Source organism: Balaenoptera physalus (assembly GCF_965194825.1).
Source record: "Balaenoptera physalus genome assembly, chromosome: 14".
NCBI lineage: Eukaryota > Metazoa > Chordata > Mammalia > Artiodactyla > Balaenopteridae > Balaenoptera > Balaenoptera physalus.
The window spans coordinates 92,652,927-92,667,442 of record NC_138893.1 but is presented as its reverse complement, the minus strand read 5'-3'; the positions used below and the strand labels follow the sequence as shown (position 1 = coordinate 92,667,442).

Sequence of the window (14,516 nt, the reverse complement as noted above, 5' to 3'; positions counted from 1 at the left end):
CACAATGGGCGTGGCCCCCAGGCCGGGCCGCCCCTCCAGGACCCCCGACGGGGCCCTGCGCTCCTGGCGGCTCCCTCCCCCGCCGCCCCGCTCCCTCCCGGAAGGCCTTGGGGCAGAGCGGTCCCACCCACTGCGCGCTGAACAGAGCCCGCGTTTCCTCAGAGCTGGAACTCCCGGCTCAGGCGGGGTCTCTTCCCTCCGCCTTCACGGAACTGCCCCGGAGCCCGAGGGCAGGGCGACCTCACTGAGGCTGCCGGCTCTGGAGGTGCCCCGGCGGCCGAAGCCATGACAGTCGCGGGGACGGCGGGCTGGGTAAGTGGGCGACGACCCTCCGCCTGGTCCGGTGCCCGGGCGGCAGCACAAGACCAGCTTCTGAGGGGCAGGGGTTCGCTGCCACCCGCCGCTGCTGTGCAGAAAGAGCGGCCTCCAGCGTCTGGTTCCCGGGAACTTTGGTCCGTCCTCTCGCCCCTGCCCTCGTCCTGGCTCGCGAGACCTGGTGGGCGTGAGGAGGGGGTCGGCCTGAGCGTCCTGAGGGGAAACGGGGCAAGGGAGGCGCAGGGTCCGGCTGCAGCGTCAGCGCCCCTCTTCCCGACTGCGGGGAAAGCGGCTGAAAACTCCTCCCGAGGCGCGCAGGCCCCTTATTCAGCCGAGTCCCTCTGCGCTCCTTCCTTCCTGAGTTAAAGTACCGGGGGGAGGGGACAGGGCAGGGAACTGGCGCAGGTAATGGGGAACATCCAAAGGTGATTGTTAACTAAGGAAAACCAGCTCTCCCAAGGTCAGGAATGCGGCGCTTTTCTTTGCCTGGGCTCACTGAATTCCTTCCTTTGATATGCACCTCAGCTCTCTGGGGCCTGCATTCTGTATTTGCATATCCTGAGTGCCTCAGGGCCCGCCGGCTCACATTGGAGGGCTGCAAGTGCTGAAGACTGTGACATCCTTTGTTTACTGATAGGGCAAGAACTATTCCATTTCTCACAGGCTTGAGGGGCAGACAGTGGAAAAAAGTCAGAGAATCTCACTCGGCCTGTACTTTGGTTTACATATAGATCATATTTATACTTAACTGTGCTAATAGAGGTTCTCAAGTCCAATCAACTTGTACTACTGCCCTCTATGTATCAATTTCATCAATATCATAAGATAAATGCCTATAGAATTGACTTAATCCATTTAAATAGGATAATGATTTTGAAAGGAAACATAATAGAAATATAACAACGAAACCTTTACCACTAAAGGCTGGGTCTGGAACACCCTAAATAAATGTTCCATTGTTAAAATATTGAAAGATGTAGTCAATAGAAATATCAAAAAAATGACAAATAATAAGGGTAGCAGAATGTTGAAATGTTCTATCTTTATCATTAAAGTGGCAGAAAATCATTTATTAGTAGGCACTGGGGGCAGAAGATGCCTGATTTTATATCTGTGTCATATTTGTGCAGTTGTTTCAACAAGTAACTTAAAGACAAAATGGAAAAACAAGGAGGTTTGTGCCTGAGATCATGTTGATGTGAAACCAGGGATGGCCACCTTGTGCCAGGTGAGTTAAGTTTACCTGGCAGGTAGACCGCAGAGCTCCTGGGAAGCAAGGGTTGGAATTTTTCTGCTGGGTGCCCCTTAGGTTCTGTGACTTGACTGACTGTGAGTCATGTTTCGGGAAAGACCTGATCACAGGAAAAGGGTGGGAATAGAGTGATTTGGGGAGCAGCTAACAACATTCATCACAGCTCACGGCCTGAATGAATTTTAAAGAAACAGGAAAACAAATGCTTCTTATGGAATCAGAGAATGTGAGGGCTGGACAATCCCAGAAAATGAGGAACACCCATCCCATTTTCCAGATGACAAAACAGAGGTCCAGCAAGGTGAAATCCCTCACCCAAGTTGCACCCGTCTCTCCTCCCCACTACGTGGTTCATGAAAGCAGGACTCTTCCTGTCTTGATCACTGCTGAGCCCCAAAAAGGGCCAGGCATCTAGCAGCTGCTCCAAAAATTTGGGTTGACTGTAGGAACAATGCTATTTCTTTCTTTCTCACTCTTATTCAGGATTGTGCCAAGAACTCCCCAGGTTGCAATGTAATTCGATAAATGTAAATATTAATTGAGTTTTGTTGTGATGAGGACTTAGGCTTTGAAGGTAACAGACTTGGTTCAGATCTTGGTTCTGCCACTCCATAGCTGTTTGGCTTTGGGAAAATTACTAAACCTCTCTGAGATTATTTCCTCCTTTGTAAAGTGGGGATAAATCTATCTGAGCCAGCAGAGCAGCTGCATGAGAGATGTGCACTAAATATTGGTCTTTCTCACTCTCCTACGCCATCTCTCTGTTCTTCCCAGAGAAGCTGTACAGAAGGATATAGTACTTTTGTTTAAAATAGTTAACTAATTAATTAATTAATTTGTTTTTGGCTGCGTTGGGTCTTCGTTGCTATGCGCAGGCTTTGCCTAGTTGCGGCAAGCGGGGGCTACTCTTTGTTGCGGTGCGCGGGCTTCTCATTGCGGTGGCTTCTCTTGCTAGCCTTAACCCCAATGCTAGCCTTAACCCTGGCTCTCACAACATGAATTCCTCTTCCCATATCTTATCCACTAATTAATATAAATGTAGGCATATTATTTCTATTAGCCATATCACACCTAGCCATTTACTCCATCCTCAGATCTGGATGAACTTCACATTCAAAATACTCACTCACTGGAGCTCTAGGAGCAATAGCACAATCATCTCATATGAAGTAATGTAGCAGTTATTCTATTCTCAGTCTTACTGATAAATGGATCATTTACACTTTCAACAGTAATTATTACACAAGAACACCTATGACTAATTTTCTCCTGACCCCTACCCAGAATTTGATTATCTCCGCAGTAGCCGAAATCCAACGAAGCCCCACTTGATTTCACGGAAGTAGCATCAAAACCTGTATATGTCTTCAATGTAGAAAATGTAGCAGGCCCATTCACCCTGTCCCTCCTAGAGAATATGTCAATGTCCCTATAATAAAATTTCCACAGCAATCTATTTTTAGGAGCATTCGACAATCCCTAGGTGCCAGAATTATATACAGCCCAAGTCATCATTAAAACTCATCTAACAATCTCCTTTCTATGAATTTGAGCCTCCTACCTACAATTTTGATATGATCAACGCATACATCTCTTATGAAAAGTGTTTTTACGACTAACATTAATCTTATGTATATGAGAGTTTTCACTACTTGTCATCATACCAGGCAACCCACCACAAATTTAAGAAATATGTCTGACAAAAGAGTTACTTTGATAGAGTAAATCATAGAGGTCTCAATGCTCTGATTCCTAGAATTGAATTCTTCCTAATAATTTTACATTCTCCATGCTACCTACCACATTACACCACATGCTATATAGTAAAGTTCTCTAAGTAAGCTACAGGCCCATACCCCAAAAATATTTTTGTATATCCTTCCTGTGCTAATAAACTCTCATTGTTTTTACCATCATTCTACTGATCATTTTCTCAGGAAATATAATTGTATAACAAGCTCACACTGGTTAATGGTATCCCCATTCTAATAAAAAACATGAACCCATAAGCTACAGAAGCATCCAACAAATATTTCCTAAAACAGTTCACCACATCAATACTACTTATAATGGCTATTATCATTAATCTAATATACTCTGGTCAAAGAGCACAATGAATAACAAGAATCTTTAATCCAGCAGCATCCACCCTCATGACAATCGCCCTTGTCACAAAAGTAGGACTTTCCCCATTTCACTTCTGAGTGCCTGAAGTCACACGAGGCATCCCATGAACAGCAGACCTGATGCTATCAACATGACAAAATTGCACCCCTATCAGTTTTATACCACAGGTCACCTTCCATCAACCTAAATATACTATTAATCATAGTGATATTATAAATCATAGCTGGAGGCTGAGGCAGACTTCGCCATACTCACCTGGAAAATATTACACCCTCCTCATCAATTGCCCATATAGGATGAATAACAGCTATTATAATGTATATTCAGATTATAACAATCCTAACCATACTAATTTATATCATAACAACACTGTCTTCTTCTTATTTATGCCCAGATCATGTACTACAAGAGTATCATTATCACACACATGAGATAAAACACCTCCCATCACAATCATTTTCCTCACCATTATAGTATCATTAGGACATCGCCCATCACTATCAGGCTTTCTACCCAAATGAATAATTATCCAAGAGATAACAAAAACGACAACATCATTCTACCAACACTAATAGCCATCATAGCAGTCCTCAGCATATATTTCTACTTGCAGCTAACATACTCCACATCACTAACTATATTCCCTTCATTAAACAACACAAACACAAAGCAATTTGAACATACAAAGAAATAACCTTCCTATCATTACCAATCATAATACCCACACGGTTACTACACACAACACCCATTCTATCGGTGCTGGACTAGGAATTTAGGTTAGTTCAGACCAAGAGCTTTCAAAACCCTAAACAAGTGAAATTTACTTAATTCCTAAAAATAAGGATTGCAAGACTTTATTCTACATCAATTGAATGTAAAGCAAACACTGTATTGAAGCCAAATCTTTACGAGATTGATGAGTTTTAACCCCAGGAAACTTTAGTTAACAGGCAAATCCTCTAGTCAACTGACTTCAGTCTACTTCTCCTTCATTTGAGAAAGAAAAAAAGAAAAAAAAAAAAAAGGCAGGATAATCACTGGCAGAATTGAAGCTGCTTCTCTGAAGTTACAATTCAATTTGTTGATTCACCACAGGGTTTGCCAGAAAGAGGGCTCAATCTCTGTCTTTAGATTTACAGTCTAATTCTAACTCAGTCATTTTACCTCTGTTCATACACTGCTGATTATTTTCAACAAATCACAAAGATATCGGCATTTTATATTTACTATTTGGTGCTTGAGCTGGAGTAGCAGGCAGCACCTTAATTATATTAATCCAGGCTGAGCTATGCTGACCTGGACCGCTACTTGGAGATGCCCAAATCTGTAAGGTTGTCATAACAGTCCCTGCACTTGTAATAATTTTCTTTATAGCTGTACCCGTTATGATTGCAGGCTTTGAAAACTGACTTGGGCCATTAATAACTCGGACAACTGAAGTAGCATTTCCCCCAATAAATCATATAAACTTTTGACTACTTCCCCCATCATTCTTACTCCTACTCATATCACCAATAGTAGAAGCTGGTTCTGGTACCAGTGGGACGGTGTATTCAGCTCTAGCCTGCAATCTGGCCCATGCAGGAGCCTCTGGCGACCTAACTGTTTTCTCCTTACATTTAGCAGGTGTCTCCTCAATTCTTGGTATTATTACTTTTATTACTATTGTCTTTAATACAAAACCAGCAGTCATATCCCAATACCAAACACCATTATTTGTTTAATCTTCCCCAACTATAGCCATATTACTATAATTACCAATCTCAGTCCAAGCAGCCAGAATTGCCATGCTGTTAAGAGATAGAAATCTAAACACTACTTTCTTTGACCCTGCAGGAGGAGACCGAATCCTATACCAACACCTCTTTTGATACTTTGCTCACCCTGAAGTCTGTATTCATGGCCTAACAGGGTTTGTTATAAACTCACATAGCATTACCTACTATTTAGGACAAAAATTGCCTTTCAGCTATCTGGGAATAGTATGAGTCATGTCCACTGGTTTTTTAGGAGTTCTCTTGTGGGCCCATCATATGTTTACCATAGGGATAGCTGTGGACTCAGGAGCATACTTTGCATCAGCTACCGTAATTACTTCTATCCCTACAGGAGTAAAAGTATCTAGCTGATTAGCAACTCTTTATTTAATTTTTCTTTTTCTTTTCTTTTCTTTTTTTTTTTTGGCTGAGTTGGGTCTTGGTTGCTGCGCATGGGCTTTCTCTGGTTGCGGTGAGCGGCAGCTACTCTTCGTTGCGGTGTGCGGCCCTTTCATTGCAGTGGCTTCTCTTGTTGCAGAGCACGGCCTCTAGGCGCGTGGGCTTCAGTAGTTGTGGCTTGCGGGCTCTAGAGGGCAGGCTCAGTAGTTGTGGCACACGGGCTTTTTGCTCCGCGGCATGTGGAATCTTCCCAGACAAGGGCTCGAACCCGTGTCCCCTGCATTGGCAGACGAATTCTTAACCACTGCGTCACCAGGGAAGTCCCTGGTTAGCAACTGTTCACGGAGGTAATACTATATGACCTCCTACTATATTATGAGTTTTAGGCTTTAGTTTTTCTTTTTACAGTAGGTGGTTTGACAGGAATCATCTTAGCCAACTCATCCCCAGACATTGTCCTCCAGGATACATACTATGTAGTAGCACACTTCCATGACCTAATGTCCATGGGAGCAGTCTTCACTATTATAGGAGGCTTTCTACACTGATTCCCACTATTCTTAGGTTATACAGTTAACTCAGCATGAGCAAAAATTCACCTCACAAGTATATTTGTAGTAGTAAATATGACTTCCTGCAGCACTTTCGTGGCCTCTCAGGGATGTCACTACGTTAGTCTGAGTACCCTGAGGCACACACAACATGAAATATTTTGTCTTTAGGCTCATTCATCTCAGTAGCAGCAGTAATGCTAATAATCTTCATACTTTGAAAAGCATTTGTGTCTAAACAAGAAGTCTTAGCAGTGGGAATTGCTACTCCTAACCTAGAATGGTTACACGGATGTCCTCCACCATATCCTACGTTTCAAGATCCTACCTATGTAAATGTAAAATAAGGAAGGACTCAAGTCCTTTTCAACCAGTTTCAAGCCAACACCATAACAATTATGTCTTCCTCAATAAATGAGATAAAAGTAAAAAGTGAGGTAGCTTTGTCAAAGTTAAATGATAGGCTAAAATCCTGTATATGACTAAGGCATATCAATTTCATCTAGGCTCTCAAGATACAACATCACCGATTATGGAAGAACTTTTACATTTTCTTCCTCACACATTAATAGTGATTTTTAAAATAAGTTCTCTAGTCCTCTATATCATTTCACTAATATTGACATCTAAACTCATATGCATACAATAGATGCACAGGTAGAGAAATTGTGAACAATTTACTAGCTATTATTGTAATCTTAAATGCCCTATCATCATTGTGTATCCTTTACATGATACATGAAATCAATAACTCTTCCCAAACCATAAAAACTATGGGTCAGTAACGATACTGAAGCTACAAATACACAGATTACGAAGATTTAAATGTTGACTCCTCTGTAATCCCCACATCAGAGCTAAAACCAGGAGAATAATGACTAATAGAAGTCAACAACCGAGTAGTTAGGGATAGTCATTGAATATTAGTTTCATCTGAAATTGTTGTACACTCCGGAGTTGTTCCTTCTCAGGCCTAAAAGAAACTGCTATCCCAGGACGCCTAACTTAAAGAATCCTAATATCAACAGGACCAGGCCTATGTTGTGGACAAGAGAGCTCGTTTTCCTGAGTTCAAAGACAGGACAGAGGGATATGTCTTAGATATGGGGTGAATCTGCAGCCCATGGGGATGCACTCTCCAAGCTCCAGTATAGGAATGGGGCCTCTAGGGTCCCAGGCCACCCACCACGCCCTCTGGAGCAGGATCTGGGCAACATTCCCTGTCAGTGATGAGGCAGCCCTAGCACTTGTCACGGCCCGATGTCGTGTCCTATGTGGGCCCCATGCTCTTGGGACCACACCTCACACTCTGCAGGTCCATGCTACAGGGTCCTTCATGCCTCAGGAGTAGAGACCACACAGCAAGCAGTTCCCTCCGCAACCAGCAGGAGGAGGGGAGGAGAACAGGGGCACCAGGGGACTCTCATTCAGACAACAACACCCCAGCGGTGCCAGCGGGGACAGTGATGATGCAGATGAGGCACAGACCAAGAGATGGGACCAGAGGACCCAAAAGGCAGCTGGTCAGGTCCTGGCTCACCTGCACCCCGGACACCTTTGTCCCGCATACACCCCCTTCCTCATACACCCTCTCCTTAAATGCAGATTCTTCAGATGCGAACAGGCAGCGCTTCAGACTGAAAGTCAGCTCTTCCAAAATGACCCGTCAGCAAACACTGCAGGATTCCACTCCAGTGGGTGCCCTGGAGTCGACAACTCAGGGACTGAAGTGGCTATCGGTGCCAGGGGCAGTGGGAGGGAATGGGGAATGAGACTTTCATGGTTGTGGAATTTTGGTTTTGCAGGACGAAAAGTTCTAGTGATGGTGGTGATGGCTCCACGAGAAAGTGAATCTATCTGATGCCTCAGAAACGTGCACTTAAAATGGTGATGATGGTAAAGGGTATGTGACGTGTGTTTTATTTCACTTAAAATAAATTCTTAAAATAATGTCTTGTTAATTGAGATTCCATTTCGACTCCCCTTCATCACAAATGTCGGAGGCCCAGACACAGTCCCCTACCTTAGGGGCCATCACGGTACCCTCACAGAGCACGTGGGAGACCATTCTTAGGGGGGGCTAGTCTGTGCTCACCTGACCTCTGTCCAGGGGGACCCAGGCAGTGGTGACCCCCATAGATTAGACATATGATATGCTATAGTATTAATACGATACCACCAAGTGTTGTCACTCACCGGAACACAGAGCAGCAACCCACTCGAACATTCTTGACCTCATATGTTTGTGACAAGATGAAGAGAAGAAAAGGAACCACAGGTTAATCAGGACAACACCCTTAATGCAGAGGTTGGAAATCTCAAAGGGGACAGGACACACTGCAGGCAAAGAGCGCATATGCGGTCTCCCTATCCATGTGATCCTGACCCATGCAGGTATGGTGAGACCCACACAGTCCCCGCACCCTATACCTGGGGCCACACATCCACACTCACCAGGGTGACCCACCTCCCCAGACCCCTCCACCTGGGTCACATGTCCACAGTCCCAGGGTGACCTCACCTCCCCAGACCCTGCACCTGGGGTCACACGTCCCCTTGGTCAGGACACCATGGCTCTGCAGGGGGCTCCCCCAATGTGGAAACAAGCTGGGTCCCTGGGACCTCCTGGGATGGGAAAAAGTGTCAGGTGGGTCTCCTTTCCCCACACTTGGCCCAGAGGAGTCCTCCTGTCCTCACTTTGGTTCTGTGTGATTTTAACTGTTTGTACAGCTTTCATACTAGAGTTGAACACACGACCCTGGTGCTGGCATGTTCAGTCCTTTCTCGTCTCACTTACATGCTGAGAAAACATACAGGAGAGCAGGGCAGAAAGCCGAGGGGCAGCTCTGGACTCTGCTGAGTAGAGACGGTAGACTGGAAGGAGAGCTCAGCAGCAGCCTCAGCTGTCACCCATCGGCCTTTTGCCCGATCTGCGTGCCCTGCAATCAATTCAGCAGCTAAACCTGCTTCCCTATGCACCATGCACGTGCTGGTAAATTGGAATTATTGCCAGGTAGTCCTCCTGAGGATTCTCCATGAGCCCCAGGGAAGGTGAACCTTGGCAGGGATTAAGACTAAGGCCCCGACCATAGCACTGACCCTTGGGAGGACCAGGTCACCACACTCAGAAGAGAGGCTGTTATGTAGACAAGCCCACCTCATCTCCAGACCCTAGACATCTAAGCACTGACATTCAGATGCAGGCACGGAGCTTCCCAGTACTGAGGCCAGGCCGGGTCTCTACCCAGGTCCCCATAGTCCTAGCGTACACAGAACATGGTCAGGTCTAAATCTTCTTATTATAGACAACACATGGTCAGCTCTAAACATAATCAGTAGACAGGACATGCAGAGGTCTAAATCTACCATGTAGACACAACTTGATCATGTTTAAACTAGCTTAGGGCTGATCTCATAGGGGGTACAGATCACACACATGGGTCTCTCATCTTTGGACACCCACGTCAGGAAACTGAACAAAATCTTTGTCATTAAACATTTCAACAGGCAAAACAGAAATGTTCCCAATTTCTCTGGCCACCTGATGGTCAGGATCCACGGGCGAGCCACGAACTTCTTAGAGTGCAGCCCAGTCTGCTGCCAGGACAGACAAGAAGTGGCCTGATTCCAGACTCCCAGGCTTCCAGAAGGAGGTGGCCACACTGCAAGCCAGGTCAGGAGAGTCCTGCATGGTCCGGGCCGGGAGATCCGGTCTGTCCATTCGGCTGGCCGATTCCGGGCGGGGCGCTCAGGGCCGCTGAGAGCCCTGCACTCAGGTCCTGCTTCCCTGCAGCGTGTGCGTGTGCGTGTGCGTGTGCGTGTGTGTGTGTGTGTAGAGGGGGCGGTGGCTGACGGCTCCCATGGTTCCCAACCCGGGCACCGCGCTGTCTTCGAGGGGAGGCACGGGGAGAGGTAGGGGCACAGAAGCCGTTGGAGAGGAGAACCCACCGCGGAACTCCTTGCACACTGGCTCGCCCCACCCGGAGACCCGCCTGCCCATCGTGGGCCGCATGTCGCCCCCCAGTCCCCCACCCCCGAGGGCAGGGTGCCTGCTCTTTCAACAGCACAGGGTCTCACATGAAGGAGACCCAGTGTGGACTGTCAGCCCCCAACTCCTGATGCTGTGTTTAGGGGGAGAATGAACCCCCTTGACTGGGTGATGGGACCCTGTGAGGAAAGAGGTGGCGGCCCGATCCAAGTCGGGGCCTGGCTGAGATATGAGGAAACAGGAGCCAAGGGCAGGGCCTGGAGGCCAGGCCAACAGGAGGGGCACCCCCAGCCTTGGCCGGGCTCTCCAACGGTGACGTTGTTGCTTTAGGGGACCTGGGACAGGTGACTGAATGTAATGGGAGTCTAAACTGGACCCTGAATGCGGCTTAAAGAAGGTGTGAAGGATGTTACTGAGACAGTGACAGTCATTGGAAGACAAACTCTGTGTCAGGATATCCTGCTCCCTCCATTTAAATCCCTGAGATCTGTGACCTTTACGTGGCTACGCAGGATTGTTAGAGCAGCTGCGTGCGGATATATCTGGGGCACAATTCAGTCTGCAGCCAACTTGCAAGTGGTTCCAGCAAACACACAGGTGTGCGCACAGGCAGGCACAGCACACACACAAACATATGCACGTGCACAGCACAAATATATTCACACACTAGCATGTGAACACACATGCACCCATATGCCCATGCACACACTAATGTGTGCAAGTTCACATACCTATCCACATGCACAGCATATTTATGCAAACAGGCACATGCACACGCATAGCACACACACAGGGAATAAAGTGAATCCGTAAAGCATTAATTCCTGAACACAAGTGAAGCTGACATGTATTTTTCCCTTTTCTTAGCCTTGATGTTTTCCACAACAAAAAAGTTTAAGAAAAAAGTTAATGGCAAATGACTTTTGATTCATAGGACTTTCTGATTTTATTCCACAAATATTATGACAGCAGAAATGAATGTAGATATTACATGTGTCCACTAAGGGAAGAATGGAGAAGAAAAACACGGTCCATCAATACAAGGGAATGCTATTCAGCCTAAAAAGGAAGTCAATTCTGACACAGGATGCAGCAGGGATGAACCTTGAGGGCATTATGCTCAGTGATGTAAGCTAGACACAAAAAAACAAACAGTGCTTGATCCACTCATACAAGGCCCCTAGAGCAGTCGGAAATATAGAGACATAAAGTAGGATGTTGAGGGCCAGAGGCTGAGGGAGGGACAATGGGGAGTGAGTGTTTAATGGGGACTGTTTCAATTTTGCAAGATGAAAAAGTTCTGGAGGATGATGGTGGTCAGGTTTGCACAACAGTGTGAATTATTTCCTGACCCTGAAATGTGCACTTAAAAATGGTTAAGATAGTACATTTTATGTTATGTGTACCAGACCACAATTTTTAAAACTTTTCCAAAAACAACAGGAAATAGTCCATGAATACCACAAGATGCACAACTTCACTAACAACAGAGGGATTAAAGCCATAAGAAAAATACTGTGCATACACCTACCAGAATGGCAGACATGAAAGACATAGTATCAAATATCAGCAGGATGTGGAGCAATGGAAAGCCTGGTACGCAACGGGGGGATGCAACCACTTCTGAAGCAATCGGGCCTCAGATAGCGAAGTCCGTGCACAGAGACCCACAGTGCTCCTCCCAGTTGAACACAAACCCACCAGCCCTGCACCAGGACACACGGACATGGACTGGCAGCCACAGGAGCCAAACCTGAAGGAACCTGAAGGCCATCACAGACGGATGCAGAAATGAACCATGCACGCTCCTATGAAGGAATATTCCACAGCAATGGAGTACATTTTGTTTAAAGGTAGTAAAACTATAAAAATTATTTTTTAAAGAAAACTATATTTACAAGATGAAAGAATCTATAATTCTGGCACCTAGGGATTGTCGAATGCTCCTAAAAATAGATTGCTGTGGAAACGTTTATTATAGGGAAATTGACATATTCTCTAGGAAGGACGCGGTGAATGGGCCTGCTACATTTTCTACATTGAAGACATGTACAGGTTTTGATTCTACTTCTGTTAAATCAAGTGGGGCTTCACTGGATTTCTGCTACTGCGGAGATAATCAAATTCTGGGTAGGGGTCAGGAGAAAATTAGTCATAGGTGTTCTTGTGTAGTAATTACTGTTGAAAGTGTAAATGATCCATTTACCAGTAAGACTGAGAATAGAATAACTGCTACATTACTTCATATGAGATGATCCTCTGTGCTATTGTTCCTGGAGCTCCAGTGAGTGAGTATTTTGAATGTGAAGTTCATCCAGATATGAGGATGGAATAAATGGCTAGGTGTGATATGGCTAATAGAAATAATATGCCTACATTTATACTAATTAGTGGATAAGATATGGGAAGAGGAATTCATGTTGTGAGAGGCAGGGTTATGGCTAGCATTGGGGCAATAATATATAAATTGATGATGTTGATGGACATAGTGGTTCTTTAATAAGTAATTGGAATGCCTCAGCAATGGGTTGTAATCATCCATGGGGGCTGATGATTTTTGGCCCTTTCTGGATTTGTATATAGCCTAGGATTTTCCATTTGGTTAATATGAGGAATGCTATGGTGAATTAAATTGGGTAATTTGTGAAAGAATGTTGATTATAAACATATTCTTAGGAAGAGGACTTGAACCAGTGCAGAAAAAGTTTCAGTTTTACATAATTACCGGGCTCTGCCAGCGTAACGAACCCTGTTCTACAGTAGGGTATGTATAAATTAATTGAATGTAGATTATATCATCATTTAGTTTGAAGACATTTTGTAAAGGAAGCCGTATTGCTCTTGTCCTTTCATACTGGAAGAAATCTGCAATAGACAGAAACCAACCAGGATGACTCCAGTCTGAACTCAGATCACGTGAGACTTTAATCGTTGAACAAACAGACAATTAATAGCAGTTATACCGTTGAAATGTCGTGATCCAGCATCAAGGTCATAAACCATATTGCCCATATGAACTCCAGAATACAATTACACTGTTATCCCTAGGAAAACTTGTTCCATTGACCAGTGTTTTAGAAGAACAGGTGATAAAGCATTTTGACTAGCTGGCCTAAATTTTAATCACTCAGAAGTGGTTTTATTCTCCCAAAAATAAATGGCGCATGGGCTCAAGACACACCTGCTTCAGTAGTTGTGGCGTGCAGACTCAGTAGTTGTGGCCCAATGGCTTAGTTGTTCCGTGGCACGTGAGATCTTCCCGGACCGGGGATCGAACCGGGTCCCCTGCATTGGCAGGCGAATTCTTAATCACTGCATCACCAGGGAAGTCCCAGATTCGCAGTCTCCCTTTTAATATACCTTAAGCCCAAAGAATCCATGGAAAATTGTTAGAGAAAATAAGGCAATAAAATATTGTAAGGACTATAACAGAAGCATATAGTACACAGTTCATATAGACACATCCCAAGCAGTTACAAAGTATATTAAAAGGGAGGCTGCAATTTTAAAAGAATAAGAAAAATTATACCCACAAACTCCCAATCTTTCCTGAAACGTTGCAATCTGAAACCCTATTGTAGGAAGCAGAAGATTCCAGGAGATATTCTACAAATGAAGCACTCCAAACCCTGTGGTTGGATAAGGAATTCTGGAAGGAAGGTATCCTCACCCAAAGAGAGCAGGTTCCTATACTTCTCTAACATCACATCCCTGTAAAATTCCCATTGATCTTGGTCCAGGCATTCTCACTCCTCTTGACAGAAATCTATGGCCACATCCTGGAATGTCAGCAGTCCCTGAAATTAAACGTACACATGCCATGTGGCCACGGGAAGTGTTCATAATATGACCCAAGAAGAAAACAGCAAGTTAAGAGAAGGTTTTAATTTAGAAGAGTCTCTTTAATTATCCACTAATACATACATATATATATATATATATATATATATATATATATATATATATATATAATTTTTTTTTTACAAAGTAACTTTCTCTACCTTATTTCTAACTACAAGAAAAGAGTATGGCATGTGATCCACAAAACCAGTATAGAGACTATACTTGTCTGGAAAAGAAATGATAAAATGATGGTTTCAACACAGGCATATGCATTTTTGAGTGTT

At 44.7% G+C, this 14,516-nt stretch overlaps 1 long non-coding RNA gene across 1 annotated transcript; it reads left to right on the top strand.

Annotated features, from left to right (window-relative positions):
* The first annotated feature begins 214 nt into the window (after positions 1-214).
* Positions 215-8,127, top strand: LOC309642444. The gene is made up of 4 exons (XR_014253206.1): positions 215-312; positions 1,446-1,543; positions 5,531-5,606; positions 8,007-8,127. It is a non-coding gene; the product is annotated as an uncharacterized lncRNA (long non-coding RNA).
* Positions 8,128-14,516: the final 6,389 nt, after the last annotated feature.